The following is a 23,019-nucleotide window of genomic DNA, read 5'->3' as shown; positions in this document are numbered from 1 at the left end:
GCTTCACCAAGAGTATTGTGAAGCAGAAACATGTAGCGAACAAGCATATTATCAAAGTTTAGATTCTGGTTAGGCATGATAGGATGCTCGTCAAGGAACCCTGGGACGAAATACATGATAAGACCATTGGGGCATTTAATCTTGCGTCCCACAAGATGTTTTAGGTCTCCATCATTGGCGTCAGAAGATTTTGCTTTCCAACTGGAGACCTTTCCCTGCAAGAGAAGTTAATTCTTCTTAACCACCCACATCTTCAGGGGTGGCTTAGAAGCAATGAGTCTATGTGCGACATCTGAGAACTTTGGCTTGGGAGCCCTAGCAAATAGCTTCGCAGGAGGAGAAAAGTACTCATATGAATACGCAGAAAAGTTCTTAGTTTTGTGACAGCGGTTAGAGGAAACACACTCATATTCAGGAGTCTCATAACGGTTCTCCTGCAAAACGTTGGTGTTAGGGTGACCATGAGTGGTCTTCTATCTATATGAAGCCTTTGGGCCATATGCTGCCTTTGGTCTGGGGTTTGTCTTCTTCCAAGGTGGTTTCATGACGACATTCACGGGGAGCTTCTCAAGACAACTTTTGGGCACCCAGATCTTCTTCTAGGGTGACCCGTTCCTGCAGTTAGTACCAATGTACCTGGCAAACACTTCACCATTATGATTCTTAATCAGTTTATAATTGGAATCAAAGGATTCATCAATGACAATTGGGTTAGCACAAGTGAAGCCAGATAAAGTGGATGGGTCCACTAAAAGATCCTTAGCAGCAACCCAGGTGGTTTTGGGATACTGCTCAGGCATCCAATATGAACCATCAACGTTCATTTTCCTCTCGAACCCAACACCCTCTTTCCTAGGGTTTCAGTTCAGAATCTATTTCTTAAGGACATCACACAAGGTCTGATGCCCTTTGAGGCTTTTGTACATGCCAGTCTCAAGCAATGTCTTCAACCTAGCATTCTCATCAGCAATAGTATTGGTATCCTCAATAGAGGGGTTAGTTACCACATCAACAGTTGAAGATATTGCAACATCAGAAGTAGTAGAACATCCAGCAACAGAGACAACATTATCACGCTCAAGACACTTTAAGCATGGTGGAACAAATTCTACCTGAGTGGAATTAATCTGTTGGGCGAGTTGTGAGCCGTTCTCTTTTTGAAGAACTTCATGAGACACTCTCAGTTTCTCAAGATCATGCTTCCTTTGAAGATAATCGTAGGAAAGCTTCTCATGAGAGGCTGAGAGAGTTTCATGACGACTTTCAAGTTCTTCATACTTAATGCGAAGACTTCTAATTAAGGACTGATTTGATTAATTTCCGCGTCCAATGGGTCATCGCTTTTGTCTAGCAGCTTTTGAATATGTCCCATAGTAGTTTGTTTCTCAGTTGCAATTTTAGGAAGTGTCTTATAGCTAGGTTTGGATTCACGTGAGGTTACCTTGGCACCACGTGCCATGAAGCAGCAGGTTGGATCAGATGGCTCGGGTTCGGAAGTCATCGTTTTAAGAGACTCCTTGAATTCGCAGAACCACGGGTCTTGACGGGTTCGATGTCCTTCATAGACATTAGAAATCCGGTCCCATATAAGCTTCGCATTGCAGAGATGCCTGATGCACCTGAACTCGTCATTGGATAGACAAGAGCATATGGTATCCTTAGCCGTGATATCCAGTTGAGTGTACTTTCGAATGTCGTCAGCATGCCCCATCTTGCATAGATCGGTGGGACCAATCTCCGTGACAGTCCACAACTCACTGTTCATTGCAAGGAGGCACTTCCTCATCATTGCCTTCCATTTGGGATAATCATGACCATCAAAAAAAGGACACGCAGCGGAGACCTTGATTATCCCTGCAGTCGACATATCTAAAACTCCAGGTGGTTAAACCAAATCACACAGAACAAGGGAGTACCTATTGAAAGTGCTAGTTATCGACTAGAGGGGGGGTGAATAGGCCATTTTTGCGTAAGCCTTCAAAACACGATGGCTTTGAAGACAAACAAGTAAACTAAACCTATATAGTAAGTAGAGGAATGAAAACTACACTAGGCAAGCATTAGTCAAGCATACAATGTAGTGAAAGCATGAAGACTAACTGCAACTAGGTAGACAGGATCAGAATGGAAGATAATACGTAGCCAAATATATATAAGTCTCCACACAATGAAGTCAAATGAACCAGGCAGGCGAGCAATGACTTCACGAAGACAAACTGAAAAGTAAGGAGAGTAGGGGATAGAACCAGTTGCTTGGTGAAGACAAGGATTTGGTAGACCAGTTCCAGTTGCTGTGACAATTGTATGTCTGGTTAGGGAGGCTGAGATTGAACTCAGAAGATCATGTCTTCCCCTTGAGATAAGGACACCCAGTCCTCGCCCAATCACTCTGTTAAGTCTTCAAGGTAGACTTCCAAACCTTCACAGACTTCGTTCACCGGCAATCCATAATGACTCTTGTATGCTCAGAATGCGATTCCTAACCGGCTGGAGGATTCACAATCCTCAACTGTAACAAGTCTTCAAATCACGCAGACAGAAAGACTTCAGTGATGCCTAACACTCTTTAACTCTGGGTGTTTTGGGCTTAGTCCTCGCAAGGATCTCTCTCTCAAATGCTTTAAGGTGGGTTGCTCTCAAACGACAAAAGCCGTGCACTAACTCTGAGCAGCCACCAATTTATGGTGTAGGGGTGGGCTATTTATAGCCAGGAGGCAACCCGACATGATATGTCCGAAATGACCCTGGGTCACTAAGGAACCGAAACGTGTCCAATGGTCGGATTTCAAACACACGCGGCAGCTTGGCTTGGGCTACAAGCAAAGCTGACTCATCCAACTCTGGATAAGGTTTGCTCACATTGTCTTCACTCGAAGACATAGGATTTGGTTGAGTATCACTTCAGTCACTCTGACTTTGTTCACTTGGACCCCACTTAACAGTATGGTGGTTCGTATGACTCAATAAAGAAGAATGGAAACTACAACACAACTATGTCTTCGCACTCCATAGTCTTCAAGTGAATATCTTCACATGTCATAATCCTCATCGTGAATGTCTTCACGAACCACCATTGTCTTCAATGTCTTCACACATTTTTAGGGGTCATCTCTGGTAGGTAAACCGAATCAATGAGGGACTACTACCTATGTTATCCTGTAATTCTCGCGAACACATTAGTCCCTCAACCATGTTTGTCATCAATACTCCAAAACCAACTAAGGGTGGCACTAGATGCACTTACAAGAATCCCCCCCTCCCCCAATCCACCGCCAAGGACCGACTGCTCATGATACCAATTTTTCAAGACCTAACTAGGATCTACTAGAAGAATCAGGACGAAAATTGTATTTTACTCTCTCATATCCCCTTTTGTATTGATAAATATAAGCTATATGAGTATGAGATAAGCCATTGAGGCAATCTTTTGGAGAAAGGAATGAATCATGATGACAGCCACACCCCGGTTGTAGTTATAAGGACAACTTTTCACCCGGTAAGACGATGAAAGTAAACAGTAACGATGGCTAATGTTACAGAAAAAGATCTACAGCTCACGACGAAGTGTTAGCGAGGAGTGATCCTGATCGTTAATTGCAGCGAAGCATTTTCTGAACATCTACAATTAACTGAAACATGTCGATGCCTGACAATTACGCCTACGTACACACAACCACCTTACACCACATACATATATACATATATACAGTATTGCGACGAAGCTTCAGAGAGCTTTATTCAACAAAGGCATTCGCTGAACAGTCAGCCAACAGGCTACTGATCAGAAAGCTAGGGGTCATCTCGAGCCGGCTCTCAGTCACATTAAGCGTACTAGCACGCTTAGCACAAAGATGTGCAGGACCGTTTTCCACTCTTATACATACTCCATCCGTCCCATATATAAGAACGTTTTTGACACTACATTACATATATACAGTTTTGCCGATTGGCAACGGGAGGTTGACAAAGCTATCAATCTTTGGTAGGTTGGCAAAGCTATCATGTGTGCAGTACCCGCGAAAGCAAATGGAATACAGTACAATACTATTTTTTGCCTCTCCTGTCGAAATCACTAATTAAGGAGTACTCCTTGCGGAGCACTCCAACTTCCCCAGGTTGCGACAAATGGCGCGTTGCATGTGCGCCACTTGTCGCAACCTGGGAGTTTTCCCTTTTTTCGTAGATCCGTTTATTCAAAACATTTTATCTCTTAAACCGTGCGTCCAAATCTCGAACCGCTTTCGCCATTGGATTCCTCCCGTCGAGATCTTCAAAACTAGATCCCACGTTGATATGTTTTGATGAACTTTTTTTCACGAAAAAACCGGACAAAAAAACTGACGAAAAAACCAAACCGGAACACGGGTTTATTTTCCTTTCCGAAAGAGGCACGCCCGTGCCTCTGATGAAATCACAACTGTGCCTCTCGCGGAAGCAAAACCGTGCCTCTCGTGAAAGAAAAAAAAACAGAAAACGCGTTTTTTCCCTTTCCGAAAGAGGCACGCCCGTGCCTCTCGTGAAAGAAAAAAAAGACAGAAAACCTGTTTTTTTTCGTTTCCAAGGAGGCACGGCCTTGACTCTCGCGAAAGCACAACCGTACCTCTCGCGGAAGCAAAACCGTGCCTCTCGCGAAAGGAAAAAAAAGAAAACACGTTTTTTTTTCGTTTCCAAGAGGCACGACCGTGCCTCTCGCGAAAGCACAACCATGCCTCTCGCGAAACCAAAACCGTGACTCTCGCGAAAAAATGCGTTTTTTTGCGCAATTTTTTTTTCGAAATTTCTTTTTTGTCGAAAAGCTAGGGAAGACCAGTGGAAAACCAAAGCATCAAAAAAAAGGAAAAAAAACCGTTTAAAAAGCCGAAAACTTGTGCGGAAAAATAAAAAAAAACAAAATCCGGAGGGAGAGCCCAGAGCGCGACAAGTGGCGAATGGCTGAGAGCGCGCCAAGTGGTGCTGATCGTTGGGAGGCTCCCGAAGGAGCGCTCGTTAATTAGTTGCCCCCCTCTCCTGTTCTGAACTTTTGGCGGAGTTTGCCTTGGCAAAAATAAAAAAGAAAAAGCAAGTCATGGGCTTCAATGTTTCTGTAGCCATGGGCCATAGGCTCTCGAACCAATTGAACAAAATTAACCCACGGGGCCCTCTGCCAGCGATAGTTTTACCCTTGTCTTCACTGCCACACATCTTGCGTGCTGGTTCAGTCCACTGCCATTCGCCCATTCCCCACGCGAGATGCGCAACCGCCGCCGCCGCCGCCACGTCCGCTCGCCGGCGGCCGCGCCGCTGGACGACGACGACCTGCTCTCCGAGATCCTACTCCGCATCTCCCCCAGCCCTCCTCCCTCCCGCGCGCGTCCCTCGTCTGCAAGCGCTGGCGCAACATCGTTTCCGACCCCGGCTTCTGCCGCCGCTTCCGCCTCCGCCACCGCCACAACCCTCCTCTCCTCGGTTTCTTCAACAAGTACGATGATCTGTCCTTCCTGCCTACTCTGGATGCCCCCAATCTCGTCCCTCTCGAGCGCTTCTCCTTGCCGTTCGACGACGTCGCCGATTACCGCTTTTCCCTTGGGTGCCGCCTGTAAGACAATAAGTTTTGGGGAACCAGCACAACCCTCTAGGGGTGGCTTATCTCATTATATATAATGGTTGTGTTACAATATGTACCATATACGTACATAGGTACAGAAGCTATACATAGTCTAACACCCTCCCTCAATCTTAGCCACTTTCTAAAGAACTGAGAAGGGTAAGATTGTGCCTACAAGCCTCAAACTGTGGCAGCGGTAAAGGCTTAGTGAAGATGTCTGCAAGTTGATCCTTAGATGAGATAAACTTGATCTGGAGTTGCTTCTGTGATACACGTTCCCGTACAAAGTGATAGTCAACTTCAATGTGTTTTATTCGGGCATGAAATACTGGATTTGCAGAAAGGTATGTAGCACCGATGTTATCACACCAAAGAATAGGAGGTTGTGGTTGAGACAAACCCAACTCCTGAAGCAAAGACTGCACCCAAATAATCTCTGCAGTAGCATTAGCCACAGCCTTGTACTCAGCTTCAGTACTGCTACGTGACACAGTAGCCTGTTTCCGAGCACTCCAGGCGATCAAATTAGAGCCAAAGAATACTGCATAACCCCCCGTGGATCGCCTGTCATCTGGGCTACCAGCCCAATCTGCATCAGAGAAGGCCGAAAGGACCCGAGAGGAAGTCGGCCGAATATGCATACCAAATGTCAGGGTGAACTGAACATAACGAAGAATGCGTTTAACAGCAGCCCAATGAGTATCTCTGGGAGCCTGAAGATACTGACAAACCCTGTTAACAGCATAAGAGATATCTGGTCTCGTGATCGTCAAGTACTGAAGTCCACCAACAATGCTCCTGTACTCTGTGGCATCCGGAGGAGACAAAAGCTCACCATCAACAGTTGTTATCTTGTCGGTAGACGACATGGGTGTGGTGGTCGGTTTGCACTTCAGCATGCCAGCTCTCTGTAACAACTCCAAGGAGTACTTCTTCTGCGTAAGGACAAGACCAGTAGCACGAGAAGTGACCTCAACTCCAAGAAAGTAGTGAAGCTTCCCAAGATCTTTGACCGCAAAATCAGCACCAAGAGAGCAGACAAGAGCATCAGCAGCATACTGAGAAGAGCTGACAAGGATAATATCATCGACATATACCAAAAGATACATAGTGACTTCTGGCTTCTGTAGAAGAAATAACGAAGTGTCAGCAGTAGACGGCACAAACCCATGAGCACGAAGGGCAGAGGCAAGGCGGGCATGCCAGGCACGAGGAGCTTGCTTCAAACCATATAGTGCTTTGGAAAGACGACAGATATAGTCAGGACGATCAGGATCAGAGAAACCAGGCGGCTGTTTCATATAAACCTCTTCCTCTAAAAATCCATGTAGAAAAGCATTCTGCACATCAAGTTGACGAAGTGACCAACCACGAGAAACAGCAATGGAGAGAAGAAGCCGAATAGTGGTAGGCTTGACGACAGGACTGAAGGTGTCCTCATAGTCAAGACCATGACGCTGCCGAAAACCGCGAGCAACAAGTCGCGCTTTGTAACGCTCAATAGATCCATCCGAATGCTTCTTCACTTTGAATACCCATTTTGAGTCAATAACATTTACCCGTGGTGGTGGAGGAACGAGAGTCCATGTCTTGTTACGAAGAAGAGCATGAAACTCCTGCTCCATAGCCTCTCGCCAATGTGGAATGCACAGGGAAGCCTGATATGAGCGAGGCTCAGAAGATGGATCCGCAACAGCAGCAGCCAAACAAGCAGCCAACCAAGCAACCGTACCATCCTTACGTTCCTTAGGTTTGAAAATGCCACTGCGACTGCGTGTATGTGGTCCGGACACAGGAACCACCGAGGTCGACGGAGCAGCCTGCAACGGGCTGGAGGACGGCAACATTGACGAGTCAGCCGGTGACGAGGAGCCAGTCACGGTAGCCTCGGACTCGGTTGGCGAAGAAGGCCGACCCACCGGCGAAACCGGCAGAGCAGACGAAGCAGCTGGCGACTCCGGCATCACAGACCGGGCCGATGGCCAGCTCGGCATAGTGGGCCGTGGCGCGGCCGGTGTCGCGGACCGATCCGCTGATGAAGGCGACGTGAGGACCCAAGCCGCGGGCGAAGACGGCATGACGGGCCGAGCCGCAGGCGAAGACGGCGTGACGGGCCGAGCCGCGGGCGACTCGGCGGCCGCTGGCGAAACGGACCGAGCAGTGGAGATGCTCGGCGCGAGGGGCTCGTCGGGTGACCATGCATGGGCACGCGAATCGATGCCATGCAACATAGGGCGATCGACGTGCCCACCAGAAGACGACGATGATGATGGTGAATCCTCCAACAGCTCCAAACGAGCTCCACGTCCGGTTCCTGCACCATGGTTAGGTAACAGCAAAGGAGAGTATGCAACATCATCAAATTGGTCAGAAGCAACAGAGGATGAATGCAGGGATGGTGGTTCGACAGTGGACACAGGAAGGTTGGCAAAGGGAAAAACATGCTCATCAAACACGACGTCCCGAGATATATAGACATGATTAGTGGGAACATGAAGACATTTGTAACCTTTATGAAGAGAGCTATAGCCAAGAAAAACACACTTCTTAGAAAGAAACTCAAGCTTGCGCTTGTTATATGGACGAAGATGCGGCCAGCAAGCACACCCAAATACCTTGAGAAAGGTATAATCAGGTTGTTCATTAAGGAGAACCTCAATGGGAGTCTTCATGTTTAAAACACGAGTAGGAGTACGGTTGATGAGAAAGCATGCAGTGGTGAAAGCATCACTCCAAAACCGAAACGGAACAGATGCATGGGCCAAAAGAGTAAGACCAGCTTCAACAATATGACGATGCTTACGTTCGACTGAACCATTCTGCTGATGTGTATGTGGACATGCTAAACGATGAGCTATCCCAAGCGACTGAAAAAAAGAGTTGAGGTTGCGATACTCGCCCCCCAGTCTGACTGGACATGAACAATTTTGTGCTTGAGAAGACGTTCAACATGTTTTTGAAACTGAACAAAAATATCAAACACATCAGATTTGTGTTTAATAAGGTAAAGCCAGGTAAAGCAACTATAAGCATCAACGAAACTGATATAGTAATTATGACCACTGACAGAAGTCTGAGCAGGACCCCATACATCTGAAAACACAAGTTCTAAAGGATGTTTCACCTCACGACTGGACTCCGAAAAAGGAAGTTGATGACTCTTCCCCTGCTGACAAGCATCACACACTGCTACATCTTTATGACTAGACAAACTAGGAAGCTCATGACGACGCAAAATATGACGGACAATAGGTGCGGCCGAGTGACCAAGACGAGCATGCCACTGTGACGGAGAGACCCGAACTCCACTGAAAACACGAGCGACACCAGGATGCTCCAGACGGTAGAGGCCCTGGCACAACCGCCCACTAAGAAGAATGTCCCTCGTGCCCTGATCCTTAATAAAAAGATCAAAAGGGTGAAATTCACAAAGCACATTATTATCACGTGTGAGTTTAGGAACTGAAAGAAGATTACGGGTCACAGATGGAACTCGAAGAACATTGCGAAGCTGAAGACTCCTATTGGCATGTCTAGTGAGAAGAGATGCTTGACCAATATGAGAGATGTGCATACCTGCTCCATTGGCGGTGTGGATCTTGTCGGAGCCATGATAGGGTTCACGAGTGTGAAGCTTCCCCATCTCGCTGGTTAGATGCTCCGTCGCCCCAGAGTCCATGTACCAGTGTGGATCGATGGAGTAGGACTGAGTGTGTCCCTGTTGCTTCTGCGGCGCGGGACGATCAGCCATGGCGACCTGACGGGCATTGTTGCGTGTATCTTTGCCGTCATTGCCAAGACCAAGGAAGCTTCGCTGGAAGCGCTTATGACACTTGGAGGCCCAGTGCCCATCGCGGCCACAAAGCTGACACACACGTGGACCGCCAGCCCCCGGTAAGGTCGCAGTAGGTGGGGGGGCCGAGGCGGGCGACGGTGGCAGCCCCAAGGGAGACCGGGGTGATGAAAAAGAGCGGCCACCCTTGGTGGCGGCGTTGGCTGAGAGGGAGCCAGTGCCCCTGGTGCGGCGAGTGTCGACCCGTTGCTCAGTGAGAAGGAGCCGAGAGAAAACCTCGTGTGCCAGCATGGGTGTCGAGTTGCCCCGCTCGTTGATGATCTCGACTAAGGCATCATACTCCTCATCAAGACCATTGACAATAAACGAGTTGAACTCGGAGTCGGTGAGGGGCTGTCCAATGGAGGCCAATGTGTCGGCGAGGCCCTTGACCTTGTTGTAGAACTCAGTGGCAGTGGAGTCAAGCTTCTGACACTCTCCAAGCTGACGACGGAGTGCAGAGACACGAGCCTGGGACTGCGCTGCAAAGGTGCGCTCAAGGATGGTCCAGGCCTCATGAGACGTCTTCGCGAAGACAACAAGGCCGGCAACTGCCGGCGAGAGCGATCCCTGGATGGAGGAGAGGTTCGCCTGGTCCTGCCCCGTCCAGACGCGATGGGCCGGATTGTAGACCGGACCGTGCACGCTGTCTACCAGCGCGGGTGGGCAGGGAAGCGATCCATCGACGTAGCCTAGCAGGTAGTGACTCCCCAAGAGCGGGAGAACCTGCGCACGCCAGAAGATGTAGTTGTCGGCGGAGAGCTTGATGGTGATGAGATGACCGAAGTGAAACGGCGGCGGCGAAGACAATCCCATCGAGGAGGCTGCCTGGGGTGCAAACACCATGGAGGCAGCCGGAGGCATCGAAGCCGATGCAGGAGGAGGCGGGACCGCAGCCAGGGCGGGCGCCGCAAAGCTCGCGGCCGGTGCGGACGCCGCAAGGCCCACGGCCGGGGCGGACGCCGCCAACCCCGCCAGCGGGGCAGTGTGATCCGCTTGCGGTAGGAGCGGCGGGACGACGCCTGCGGAGTCCGCAGCGGACGGCGGCGCCGCGGTGTGGACCACGAGGTCACGCCCAAGCGAGGGCGCCGGCGGCGTGGAGAAGACGGAGCCGATGCTCCTTCTCCCGATCGGAGCTGGAACAGAGATGGCATCGAGCGGGAGGTTGAGCAGAGCCGCAAGAGAGGCCAGGAGGAAGCCCGCAGTAGTGGAACCGGTGGTGGCGGCGATCGTCATGGCGGCGGCGCGATCGGTGGCGCGGCGGCGGCGGTGAAGGCGGCGGCGGCTGCGGCGGCGGTGCGGGTATTAGGATTTAGAAGCGGAAGCGATCGTAACCTAGCGTGATACCATGTAAGACAATAAGTTTTGGGGAACCAGCACAACCCTCTAGGGGTGGCTTATCTCATTATATATAATGGTTGTGTTACAATATGTACCATATACGTACATAGGTACAGAAGCTATACATAGTCTAACACCGCCATGGCCTCGTACTCTTCTGGCCTATGAAGCGTTTCCAGGTCGTGGTGTGGGACCCCGTCACCGGCGACCTGCACCGCATTGCCGTCCCCCCGGAGTTCGAGAGGACACACAGGACGGTGCTTCGCATCGCCGGAGAGGTCCAACACTTCCAGGTGGTCTTGGTAGTGAGACATTCGGATGACGAGCAACATACACGTGCGATTGCCTGTGTTTACTCGTCAAAGACCGGCTTATGGGGAGATCTTATCCCAACACTGCTTCCATACCACGCTCATAGGAGCAGTTATTCCACCCTGCTTTATGAGCCTGGTGCTGTGCTGGTTGGAGATTCCCTCTATTGGATGCTTTCTGGGAATGTTGATGGCATTCTTGAGTTTGATTTGGAGAAGCAGAGCCTATCTGTGATACGAGTGCCAGTGGATATGTATGGCCTGGGCAACTACTTCCAGGTTATGAGGGCCGAGGGCGGCGGGCTGGGTTTCCTCTTCATGTCAGTGTCAGACTACACTGCCCAGTTATGGAAGAGGAAGACAGATTGTGCTGGTGTTGCTTCATGGGAGCTTGGAAGAACTATTCAACTGGACAAGCTACTTTCTCTGAAGTCGGAGGATAAAAACCCCATAGCCCTATCGATACTAGGGTTTGCTGAGCAGAATAACGTGGTGTTAATATGGACAGTTAATGGCATCTTCATGATCCACCTCGAGTCATTGAATTTCAAGAAGCTTGCCGAAACCACCGCATGCCGTCCTCACTATCATCCATTCGAAAGTGTCTACACTGCAGGTAATAGCATGGATTACATTTCGATACAAAAAAACAAATTATTATTCAACAATTGGCTGATGAAATTAAGCTCACGCCATTCCGTGTTAAGCCAACAATTTGAATTACTATCATATCATTTGTTTCTTTTGCTGCTTCATGGCCTCTTCAATGTACATCGATGATGTTCTGCAGTGTTTTGTTCTGATGTGTGTGTGGTCTCTTCTATGTAATGATTATGATTGACTAACAAAAATATATTCTGGTATTTCATTTTCTTTATGTTCTGTAGCCAGGCACTAGGCTGCAATTGGTTAGCTTCTTCTAGTTATTTTTGTGGTTTAAGTCAGAACTAGCAAACTGTCATCATCGGCTTGTTATATGAATATCCATACAATAAAACAATGCTTACCTGTGTATGTGTTCCAGAAATATACAATGATTAACAAGATTGGCAAATCCATTTATAGAATTTATTGTTTCCTACCTATTGAAGGATGATATAATTCTCAAATGCTCTGTTTGTAAAGCGTCCCTAAAGCGTCGCTTAAGCGACGCTTAAGCGTTAGAGCGCCCTCCAGGCTCAAAGCGTCCAACTCGCTTTAGACATGTGTCTAAGGCGTCCGCCTTAGACACTAAAGCATCTGAAGCGCCTGCTTAGGCATCCTGATTGGCGCTTTAAGGCAGAGAGGACGCCTTAGACTTGCCAGGCAGGGTACAGAGATTCCTGGCAGGGAAACAGGGCTGGGCTCACATTTGAAACAGTTACAGGAGGGGAAAGAAAGAGAGAGAACCAAAACCAGAGCGTGCAAATATCCAGGCTTTCAGCTCTTTCCTCTCTCCTCTGGCAGCAGCTTCCTCAGATCTGCACTAGCCTTTTCTGCTCTGTTGTGTGTTATGCTATGCACAACTCCTCTGCTGTTAGGTGCTACTGCCTCTCTTATAGCAATTGGCTAGTTGCTTACTTCTTAGTGGATGGATCAGAATATATGGGCTCACTAGTGGATTAGAATCAACATATATATGTCTCACTAAATGGTGCTCTATTATACTGCCCATCAGGTTCAGAGTCTGTCTAAAGCGTCGCCTCGCTTTACGCTTTATCGCTTAAGCAGTGAGGCGCCCCCCAAGCGCCTCGCTTCGCTTTACCGCTTTATAAACATAGCTCAAATGGTAATGTTAGTGCATATCTGACGTGCCATTTTTTTTCTGAAGAGGAGATACACAACAGCTGGAAGTTGACTACATGAAAACTGGCTTGAACCCTTTGAAGCTTAAGCTTATTTATATTTATTTTGTTCAGTATGTTACCTCTGATGATATTTCTAACAGAGTTCAAATAAAAAATAACAACTTCGTTTGAAATTATGAGTAATTATTCATTTATCATTTGTAGGATTGCCCTCTATGTGGCAAATCTATTTGTACCAGGAAACACTAATAATCGGAGTTCATTTTCATCTTTTTGTGCTAAAATTTACTTAAAGATGATTTAAATCATGATCCAACATGTTACCAAGATTTATTAGTATGAGATTTTTTTTCCGATATGGCGTAGAATGAGCTTCAGGATAGCTCTAGATAACTTGTCCATTCTGACCAGTTAACAGTATGATTGTCCATGTTCTTCATTTTTACGATATTAATGAGTATACGCTGTTATGGGAATATTCAGTAAACTAGCACAATACCCATGCATTGCTACAAAGCCACCAAAAAAGTATGAGGACTTAAGACATTGGTTTAGGATATCGTTGAAAGACGTTGGTGTCATGTGGCTGTTGGGCTGTTCATGGTTAAAAATCATAGCGAAAATACAATATTACAAAGAGAGTTTTGCATGTGGCAAGCCTTGGATAATCTTAAGGAAAGTAGGTCCTTTGCTAGATTTAAAGTGATACAACATTTCGAACTGTGAAACAAAAGAGGATAGACATTAGTAAGGAGACTGCACAAGGTCGTGGATCCGTTAGCAATAGAGGTCTATCGTCACGTTGGAATTACAATTTGCAGTTTGTTCACTCTCTTATGCTATGGTGAAGAACTAGAAGTATTGGTTGGGAATAGCAACTAAAACCAAGATCACGGTTTTGAGTTGGAGTCTTATTCTGGTATTTGTTATTTGTACCTTTTACAAGTGTTGGTCTCACATGAAAGTAGTAGTGTATTTGTTTATTTGTGTTAGGTCACACATGTGAGTAAAAGTGCATTTTTTTTCTTGGAAGGCCGCTTGTCCTGCATGGGGGGTAGCTAGCAGTGCATTTGTTTATTTCTGAAATTTGCTGGTCCTGCATGTGGGTAGAAGTGCATTTGCTTATTTGTGAAGTTTTCTGGTCCTACATGTGAACTCACTGCCAACTCCAACCTTTGTAAGTAGAAGAAATAGCGGAAGAATAAAATATTTGACATAGGTGTGTTAATGTTTATCTGTTAGAGAAAGTAGAGTATTACTCTATCAAAATTGAGTTGCTTTTCTTGAATTCACAACAATGGATTTTCTAATACCTAGTTGAGACGTGCTCGTTTCTATTTATCTTTTGTTGGAATGCCGTGGCGTCGTGTGCTTAGGGTTTTGAGCCTAAACTCACGTTTCTGCTTTATTGATCGCTGGTATTGGTTACAGAGTAGGGCTCCCATTATATAGTGAGTTAGTAAATGCGAAAGCTTCAGATGTGTCATATGGATATGGTGCAGTAACAATCTAATATTCTTGATATGGAAATCAGGGGGACTGACGTGAGGATCAAGCTTTGAGCTCTTTCACCTTCTCCTTGTTGTGGTGGCGATGTTCTCTGCCCACATGACACGTTGTTTGACTTTTTATGTTTGTAGGAACACATGTTGATGTTGGACACGATGGAGCTGAGCTTTTGGTTGATATGTAAGATGATTGTCAGGTTGGACATGCTATTTGACCTGCTGGTTGAGCAGGTAAGCTTATCTCCAACTGTAGGCGGTTTTGTTAAATCTTATACTGCTAATCATCATGTTGCTTCGAGTTATTGTAGTAGTATAGTTTTGGGCAATTTTCATAGTTTCAGGCGGTTTTGTTAAACATTTTCTCAGCACGCCACTCATTGTCCGCTAAACTTGCATATATATGTAATTGACCACTAGCCACTTAAATAATTTGGTCGGTCTGACATACATTGGCCGTGCTTTATCTGGAGTTAAGTTCTTCAATTTTGGCCATCATGGATGTCTAATAGCACTTCATAATCATGACTAGATTCGTCACATAGAACTGCTTCATCCCTAATAAGATCTTTTTAGTTTCACTAGCATAATCTTTGGTGTAGTGTTGAAATTATTGGTTGATGCTGTGAAGAGTACAAAGAAAATGGCAGTCATTTTGGATCTAAGGAAATTTCAGTTAACAAGACGAGACGCATGATCCCTTGCTTCAATTTGTTAGTGTCTAGCTGGGTCTTGCATTTCTAAAAAGTATGCCTTTAGCTAGAAACCTGCCCCTTCTTTTCTCCTCCATAAGACCATGAGCCCCTCATATGCACATTGTTCTTTTAGCTTCTAGTTAGATCAAATGTAGCAAAAAACTGCTAAATTTGAGTTCGAACGTGTGATACTACGCTACAAATTATGTAGTGTTTTCTTTTTCTTATGTTGTTTTTTTCCTAGTAACTCTGAGATGATTTAACTTCCACAATGGCAAAGCTAATGCTTTTTATTCGAGTCATACAGAAGTCGTGAGAATAATTCCCAACGGATTCTCCTGAATGACTAGTAGAAAATTGTTTGGCTGATGGTATTGCTTGCTCCACAGGTCTCTTTACATTATTCTGGCGACTGAAATGCAGAAAGGGCTTGTCTGGTGTAGGACTGTAGGTATTTGCATTTTGTGTGTTGGACCAAGGAGATTGACCATCTATGTAGCATATGCACTGATCAGCTGTGAAATGGACTTGTAAGAATTAATCTCTTAATTTGGCAAGTCCTGTCTATTATCTGATCCTTGTGGACATTCGTCAACCGGCATGGATGGTGAAAGGTACATTGACTTGCTTCGGTTAATGAGTACTTGACTTGTGTTTCATTCAATTTGTTTTGCTTTACTTTTCACACAAGCATGTTGTGGCAGGCTCCCTTGCCAATCGATCTTGCTTGCATTTCAGTGTGTATGCATGCGTGCAAGCGTTTGGTTATCTTACGTGTATAGTATCAGGCAGGTGGATGTTCTACCTCCGATATCTGCTCATGATGTCCCATGTTGTGTGTGTTTTTGTTTAATTTCTATCGGGTTTGAAGTTGAGTATTTATAATCTTAGCACTACTAGTATTTGCTAACGCATAAAGAGGTCAATCGGTGCTACTTGGCTCTCATTGAGATGCTGCGGATGCTAGGATGAATTTTGTAAATTTGGGGTTTTTATGAGTTTAGTCATAAAATGTCTGTTTACTGTGATCAGGACAGGGATAGGTAAATCAAAGCCAGAACAGCATTTACACATCGATGTATCTACACAAGCTGCGACACCAGTTGCCTCTGCACCAGCAGAATCACACATTTGAGCATATAGCTGAGATAATTCAAAGAGTGGTTACTCAGTTGCTCGCCAGATCAAAGCCTTTGATTTCGATGTGTGCAGACATTCACAGGTTATGCCCATAAACCAAACATATTCTATTGATCATCAGCTGCCATCTGTCCTACGGTATGGATCATCAGTTGCCCCTTTTCATGGTGAGATTGTCAGTGCCATGTAGCACTATTGTAGTAATATTTTTTTACCGCATATTAGAAAGTCTATTCCAAACAATTACTCCCTCCGTTCCTAAATATAGGTCTTTCTAGAGATTTAAACAAATGACTACATACGAAGCAAAATGATGAATCTACACTTTAAAAAATGTCTATATACATCCGTATATGATAGCCCATTTAAAATCTCTAAAAAGACTTATATTTAGGAACGGAGAGAGTATGTGATAAGACTTTGTTACTTCATTACCATCAAGTAACACTTCTGTCTGGTTTTACCAAACAACAAAACTAGGCGGTTCATCGACCTATTTATAATCAACTTTCTATGAAAATATTCCCTATGAAGCTGCACGGAGGGTTTTACTTTGTGGGCTTTTGGGCTTCCCATCAAGTGTTGCTTTCAAGTTGACGGGTTATTTTACTGGGTTCAGGCACATACCTATATGTGTAGATACCGGGCCAGAAAAATTGTCCCTGCATACACACATGCTCAGGCGCACGCACACACCTGAAAAAAAAGTACCCCCGTCCGAAAATACTTGTCATCAAAATAGATAAAAAATGATGCATCTAGAACTAATATACATCTAGATACATCCCCTTCTATTTATTTTGATGACAAGTATTTCCGGACGGAGGGAGAACTAATTAGGTCCTAGAGTACTCGCGCAGAGGGTGATTTGTATGGATTGGTTATTCCAAAGGTTTTTAAGTAGTGTGAGCTGGGATGCATATGAAATAATATTTTTTTTCATGAGAATATGAAATAATAAAAAAAACTAATTGATCGAACATTCAATGATTTGCTTTTTTTTAACACTTCAATGATTTGCCGAGAGGTAAGATCAACTCCAACGGGGCGACCCATTTCGTCTGCGGGCGTCCGTTTGGGTCGGCGTGGACAGAAAAGTCAGCCCAACGCGCGGACCCAAACAGAGGCTCGTCCGTTTTTTGTCCGCTTGCTGACTCATTCTCGGTTCATTTTTGAGCCGGATTTGCGTCGGTGTGGACATGAAACGGACGCGCGCGCGACCGCCTACTCCTTTCCCTGGCCCGCTGGTCGGTGGCACATTGGCCATCCTCTCCCATTCCAACAGGAAACCCTCGCCCGCCTCCTTTGTCGCCGAAGCCGGCGCCCATTTTTCTGGTGCCTCTGCTGGCGCCGCAACATCCCCTCTACAATGCTGCCACCTCCGACGTAGCCCGCCACAGCCGTCTTGCCACCGGGGAACCAAAAGCACCCCACCCCTGTGTAACGCCTCGAATTCGATGCGCCAGGTGTCTTCCAGTTATTCGTCGTTGTTGCCATGTCATTTGCTTGCGTGTTGCATTTTGTCATGTCATCATCTGCATTGCATCTGCATGTTTTTTCAAATTTGCATCCGTCCGGATCCTTCCAGTTCTCTCTGCTGTCCATTCTGAGCCCAACCCCATTCGTGCGCGCCTACGGCACCCCTTAGTCCTTGGTTTTGTGATCCGCCGAAAAAGTTCTCGGAATGGGTCGAGATTTGCCGAGTGACCTTGGTATATCACCGGTAGACCGCCCATCAAATTTCGTTTCATTTGGAGGTCGTTTGATGCCCCAACGGTTAACCGAGTTAACCGAAATCCTCTTTTCTCTTGCAGCCCAACACCCTTTCACACAGCCCACCTAGCCCATCTAACTCCCCTCCATGCTCTCCGTCGTTCGATCACGATCGTGTGGGCGAAAACCGCACCCTATTTAGACTCTCCTAGCTCCCTCTACCTATAAATTAGTCCCCTCCCTCGAAATTTCAGGCAAACCCTAGATCAAACCCTCCCTCTCGCCCGCCGGACATGTCCCCCCGCCACCGGACTCGTCCACCCCCGCCTCCACGTTGCCCGCTCCAATCAGGAGCCGCCATGTCGCCCTCCCTGCGCCTCCCACAGTGCGGCCCGCCGCAACCCGCAACCGGCCCGCGGGGCCCATCTCGCCACCGCCGCTCCCCGCGGGCGCTGCCCCGTGCCCTTCGCGTCGACCCGCGGCTCGCCGCCCCGCCGGGTCCCGCCTGCCGCCGCCGCCGCCCCGCCTCAGCGCCGACCGCTGCCCGATCTCCGCCGCCTCGCCGGCCCTCGCTTCTCGCCGGGATCCGCGGCCCCGCGCCGTCCCCGACCTACTCTGCCATCCCGCGCCCCTCGCCGGCCTCCCCCTCACCGGAGCTCTCGCCGGCGCCGGATCCGGGGAGGTGGATGAGATCCACCACTCCCCCGATCCAAATTCCCTGCTGCGCCCGGATCTCCTCGTCCCGCTCCGTCCCGTCCAGTTTTTCGCGAGGGTAAAATTCTTCCAGGTCCCTAATTTTCAGCGTTCTGGTGCCCTGTTCAACATGCCATAACTCTCTGACCGTAGATTCGTTTTGCATGCATAATATATCAAAATGTTCATTGTGAGATTCTCTACATTTCATTCCATTGTGACATGCTTGTTTGATTCCATCTTGATGCCCTAATCATCGTTGCAAGAGTGCTATATGATGGTTACTGCTGGAATCTGCTGATTGTTAACATCATTTGTGCATCTTGTGAATGTCACAACTTTGTCTCTGTTGATGCTTTGATGATGATCTTGATATGCACATGTTCTGCTCTTTGTGCTCTACATGTTGGTGTGCTTTGCATTCATGTTAGGGTGCATCTTAATATATTAATCCATGTTGCAAAAGTGCATGTTGCTATTAACTACTGAAAACTGTTATAACTTGTTGTTTTGTCATTTTCGTTGCATTTTGTGTGTGCATCCTATGAGCATGATGTCTGTTTTAGGAGCATGTTTATGCCATATTTACAGGGGTGCAATCCATGTATTTTTATATGCTCTGTAGTGAGTGCATCAAGCTTGTGAAGTGAGCCACTTGTTGTTAACTTTCTGTCAATGTTGAAACTGCTATATCATGTTGACATGTTTGCTTGATTCTACCAATTAATCCATGCATAATCTGGAGATGCTTAGTTGAGATGTTTTGTTGCCTATGATATGCTCTATCATTCCATGCCTCTTGATGCCCTATATATGTCCTGTAGCATATGTTTTTATTGCTATGAACATGCTTATATAATGTTCCAGATTCCTGTTAACTTCATGATGCTATGTTGTGAGCTTGTTATTGAGTGATCCGTGCCTCTTCTGGAGATGCTCCAATTACATGAATTGTAGTATTCTATGAGTATTTTGTTCACATGCCAGGTTTGCTAATTTTGAAGATCATATGCCTCTGTTCCATGCTTGCAAATAGACCCGGGCATGGACAGCCCGGCCTGACGAACCGGGTCGGGCCGAGCCGGGCTTGACGTTCGGGCCGGGCTCGGGCCTTGTTTTGCAGCCCGGAAGATAGTTCAGGCCGGGCTCGGGCTTCACTTTTCATGTATTTCGGGCCGGGCTTTCGGGCTTCGGGCCGGGCTTGCACGTGCGTACACTGAAAAATAGCGTTCGAGCCGGGCTTTCGGGCTTCGGGCTTCATTTCGGGCCGGGCTTGGGCTTGAAGACAAGGAGTATTTCGGGCTTCGGGCCGGGCTCGGGCTTGAGAAATGAAGGTCAGGCTTTTAAAAGCCTGGCCCGAAACCCGGCCCGGCCCGGCGTTTGCCCATGTTTACTTGCAAATATGCTATCATAATGTTGCTGTTTTACATTTGCTGAAACTGTTTCAACTTTCAGTCTTGTCATGTTGGTTCCCACTAATCCATGAGCCTTTTGTATATGATGCTATGATGCTATTTTCTCTTTGTTATTTGTACTTTGATGCCATGCCCTTGGTTGCTATGTATACTTGCTGTAGCTTGTCTCTTTCTTGCTCTCAAGTTGCCATCACATTAACTCTGCTCATGCTTATGCTATTGTGTTATAAAGTTGCATTTTGCATTGATCATATTGGTTTAATCTTGATGCCTATGAACCTAAACCTTTAATGATATTTGAAGTATGTTATCTTTACATGAAGTGCATGTCAAATTTGTGCTCATAAGTTTCCTGTGGCATGTTGTTTTGATGTTTGCAAAGTGCCTACTTGCTGTTTTGGGCAGATTGTTGTTATAACTTGTTTGGAATGTATGTGTTGCACCGTTGCTCCGTTTTGAGCATGCTCTATATGAAACTTGCTTAGAGTTGCATGTAGTTTCATCTTATCATGTTGCATCCATGTTTTGAGAGTGTTTGCTTGATGTTTGAATGTATTTTGCATCAATGTCATGTTTGACTTGTTTTGCTCATATCTTTTAGACCGTAGCTCCGAATTAAATGAACTTTATATGAAACTTGACTAGAATTTCGTGTAGATCATCTTGATGCATCTTAACTTGCTGTTTAACAACTTGAACATAAGGTTTATTCAGATCTGTACTAATTTCGAAATTTGCATATGAGGACTTACCGGATTTGTTATATGTTGTTTCCGGCCTCATTTAAACTTGCTTGCATATGTTGTTCTTGTATGCATCATATCTTGCCATGAGTAGCATCATATAGCCTTTGTCATGCATCATACTTGGTTGAGCACCATGTCATGTTTATGTATTGTGTGTTTATCATGTTGTTTGCTTCTTTCCGGTTGTGCTTTTTCTCGGTAGTTTCTGTTTCGTTGCGACCGTGAGGATTCGTTTGACTACGCGTGGTTCGTCTTCGTCCATTCGTCTTCTTCATGGACTCGTTCTTCTTCCTAGCGGGATTTCAGCCAAGATGACCATCACCCTGAATCTCACTACTATTATTGCTATGCTAGTTGCTTCGTTCTATCGCTATGTCGCGCTACATATCTCTTGTTGATCAAGCCTCCTAGATTGTCATGTCTGTCTCTAACCTTTTCACCCTTTCTAGCAAACCGTTGCTTGGCTACGTTACCGCTTTGATCAGCCCCTCTTATAGCGTTGTTAGTTGCAGGTGAAGTCGAAGATTGCTCCATGATGGACAGGATTATATTGGGATATCACAATATCTCTTATTTAATTAATGCATTTATATACTTAGTAAATGGTGGAAGGCTCGGTCTTATGCCTGGTGTTTTGTTCCTTTCTTGCCACCTTAGTTTTCGTCATACCGGTGTTATGTTCCTTGATTTTGCGTTCCTTACGCTGCCGGGTGTATGGGACCCCCTTGACGATTCGCTTTGAATAAAACTCCTCCAACAAGGCCCAACCTTGGATTTAACATTTGCCACCTAAGCCTGTTTCCCTTGGGTTTCCGAAGCCCGAGGGTCATCTTATCCCCCTCCCCCCGGGCCAGTGCTCCTCTGAGTGTTGGTCCAAACTAGAGCACCGTGCGGGACCATCCCTTGGCAACTTGGGTTATGTTGGTACTTGTACGCTTAGCTTATCCGGTGTGCCCTGAGAACGAGATATGTGCAGCTCCTATCAGGATTTGTCGGCACAGTCGGGTGGTCTTGCTGGTCTTGTTTTACCATTGTCGAAATGTCTTGTAACCGGGATTCCGAAACTGATCGGGTCTTCCCGGGAGAAGGAATATCCTTCGTTGGTCGTGAGAGCTTATAATGGGCTAAGTTGGGACACCCCTGCAGGGTATAAACTTTCGAAAGCCATGCCCGCGGTTATGTGGCAGATGGGAATTTGTTAATGTCCGGTTGTAGAGAACTTGACACCAGATTCGAATTAAAATACCCAACCGTGTATGTAATCGTGATGGTCTCTTTTCGAGTGGGTCGAGAAATGAACACGGTTTGTGTTACGTTTGAACGCAAGTAGTTTCAGGATCACCCCTTGATCACTTCTAGCTTCTCAATGTTGCGTTGCTTCTCTTCTCGCTCTTATTTGCGTATGTTAGCCACCATATATGCTTAGTCATTGCTGCAACCTCACCACTTATCCTTTTCATACCCATTAAGCTTTGCTAGTCTTGATACCCGTGGTAATGGGATTGCTGAGTCCTCATGGCTCACAGATTACTACAACAAAAGTTGCAGGTACAGGTTATGCGATGATCATGACGCGAGAGTGATGCTTGCTTGTTTTAAGTTCTTCTTCTACTTCGTCGTTCAGGGGATAGGTTCCTGGTCGGCAGCCTGGCCTAGCAGGGTGGATGTCGTTTGAGTTTCTGTTTGTGTTTCATCTGTAGTTGGATGATGCTCTTATGTATGATGTTGTTGTATTCGTGTGGCTTTATATGCCTCTTGTATGTATCCCCAACTATTATGTAATGGTACGATGTAATGATATCCACCATGCAAAAGTGTCTCCAATATGTGCTTCTATCCTTGGTGGGACCTTCAAGTTCCTTTAGGATAGGGTCACATATGGGGCGTGACACCCTGCTTCCCTGACACAGCCACGACTGCGGCCAAGAAGCCGCCTCGCTGCCCCGGCCAGATCCTCACCGGCACACTCGTCAGACAACGACACGCTCGTCGGATGCCGACACGCTCGTCGGACGCCGGCAGGGCAGCTAACTGGACGCCGACTCCCTTCGCCGGTTGTCTCCTTCGTCGACGCTTGCCAGTTGTTCGACAGTTTGCCAAGGTATAAATTGGACTCCGCCGACGGGTTCTTTTTTCACAATTTCCTTTGCGACTCCGACGATTCCTCGTCCGATGATGAGGAGGAGATCTTGACTGCCGTGTTGGTCCATCACCACCTCAATAGCCAGCGCCCGACATTCCGTGGCTCCATTCCGGG

The 23,019-nt window shown here is 46.6% G+C and overlaps 1 pseudogene; it reads left to right on the top strand.

The window, feature by feature from the left end:
• Positions 1-5,198: 5,198 nt before the first annotated feature.
• Positions 5,199-15,645, top strand: LOC119324777 (annotated as a pseudogene).
• Positions 15,646-23,019: the final 7,374 nt, after the last annotated feature.

The sequence above is a fragment of the Triticum dicoccoides genome, chromosome 6B (genome assembly GCF_002162155.2).
Source record: "Triticum dicoccoides isolate Atlit2015 ecotype Zavitan chromosome 6B, WEW_v2.0, whole genome shotgun sequence".
Taxonomy (NCBI): Eukaryota; Viridiplantae; Streptophyta; class Magnoliopsida; order Poales; family Poaceae; genus Triticum; species Triticum dicoccoides.
Note: the sequence above shows the minus strand (reverse complement) of the source record. Positions and strands in the feature narration are given on the sequence as shown.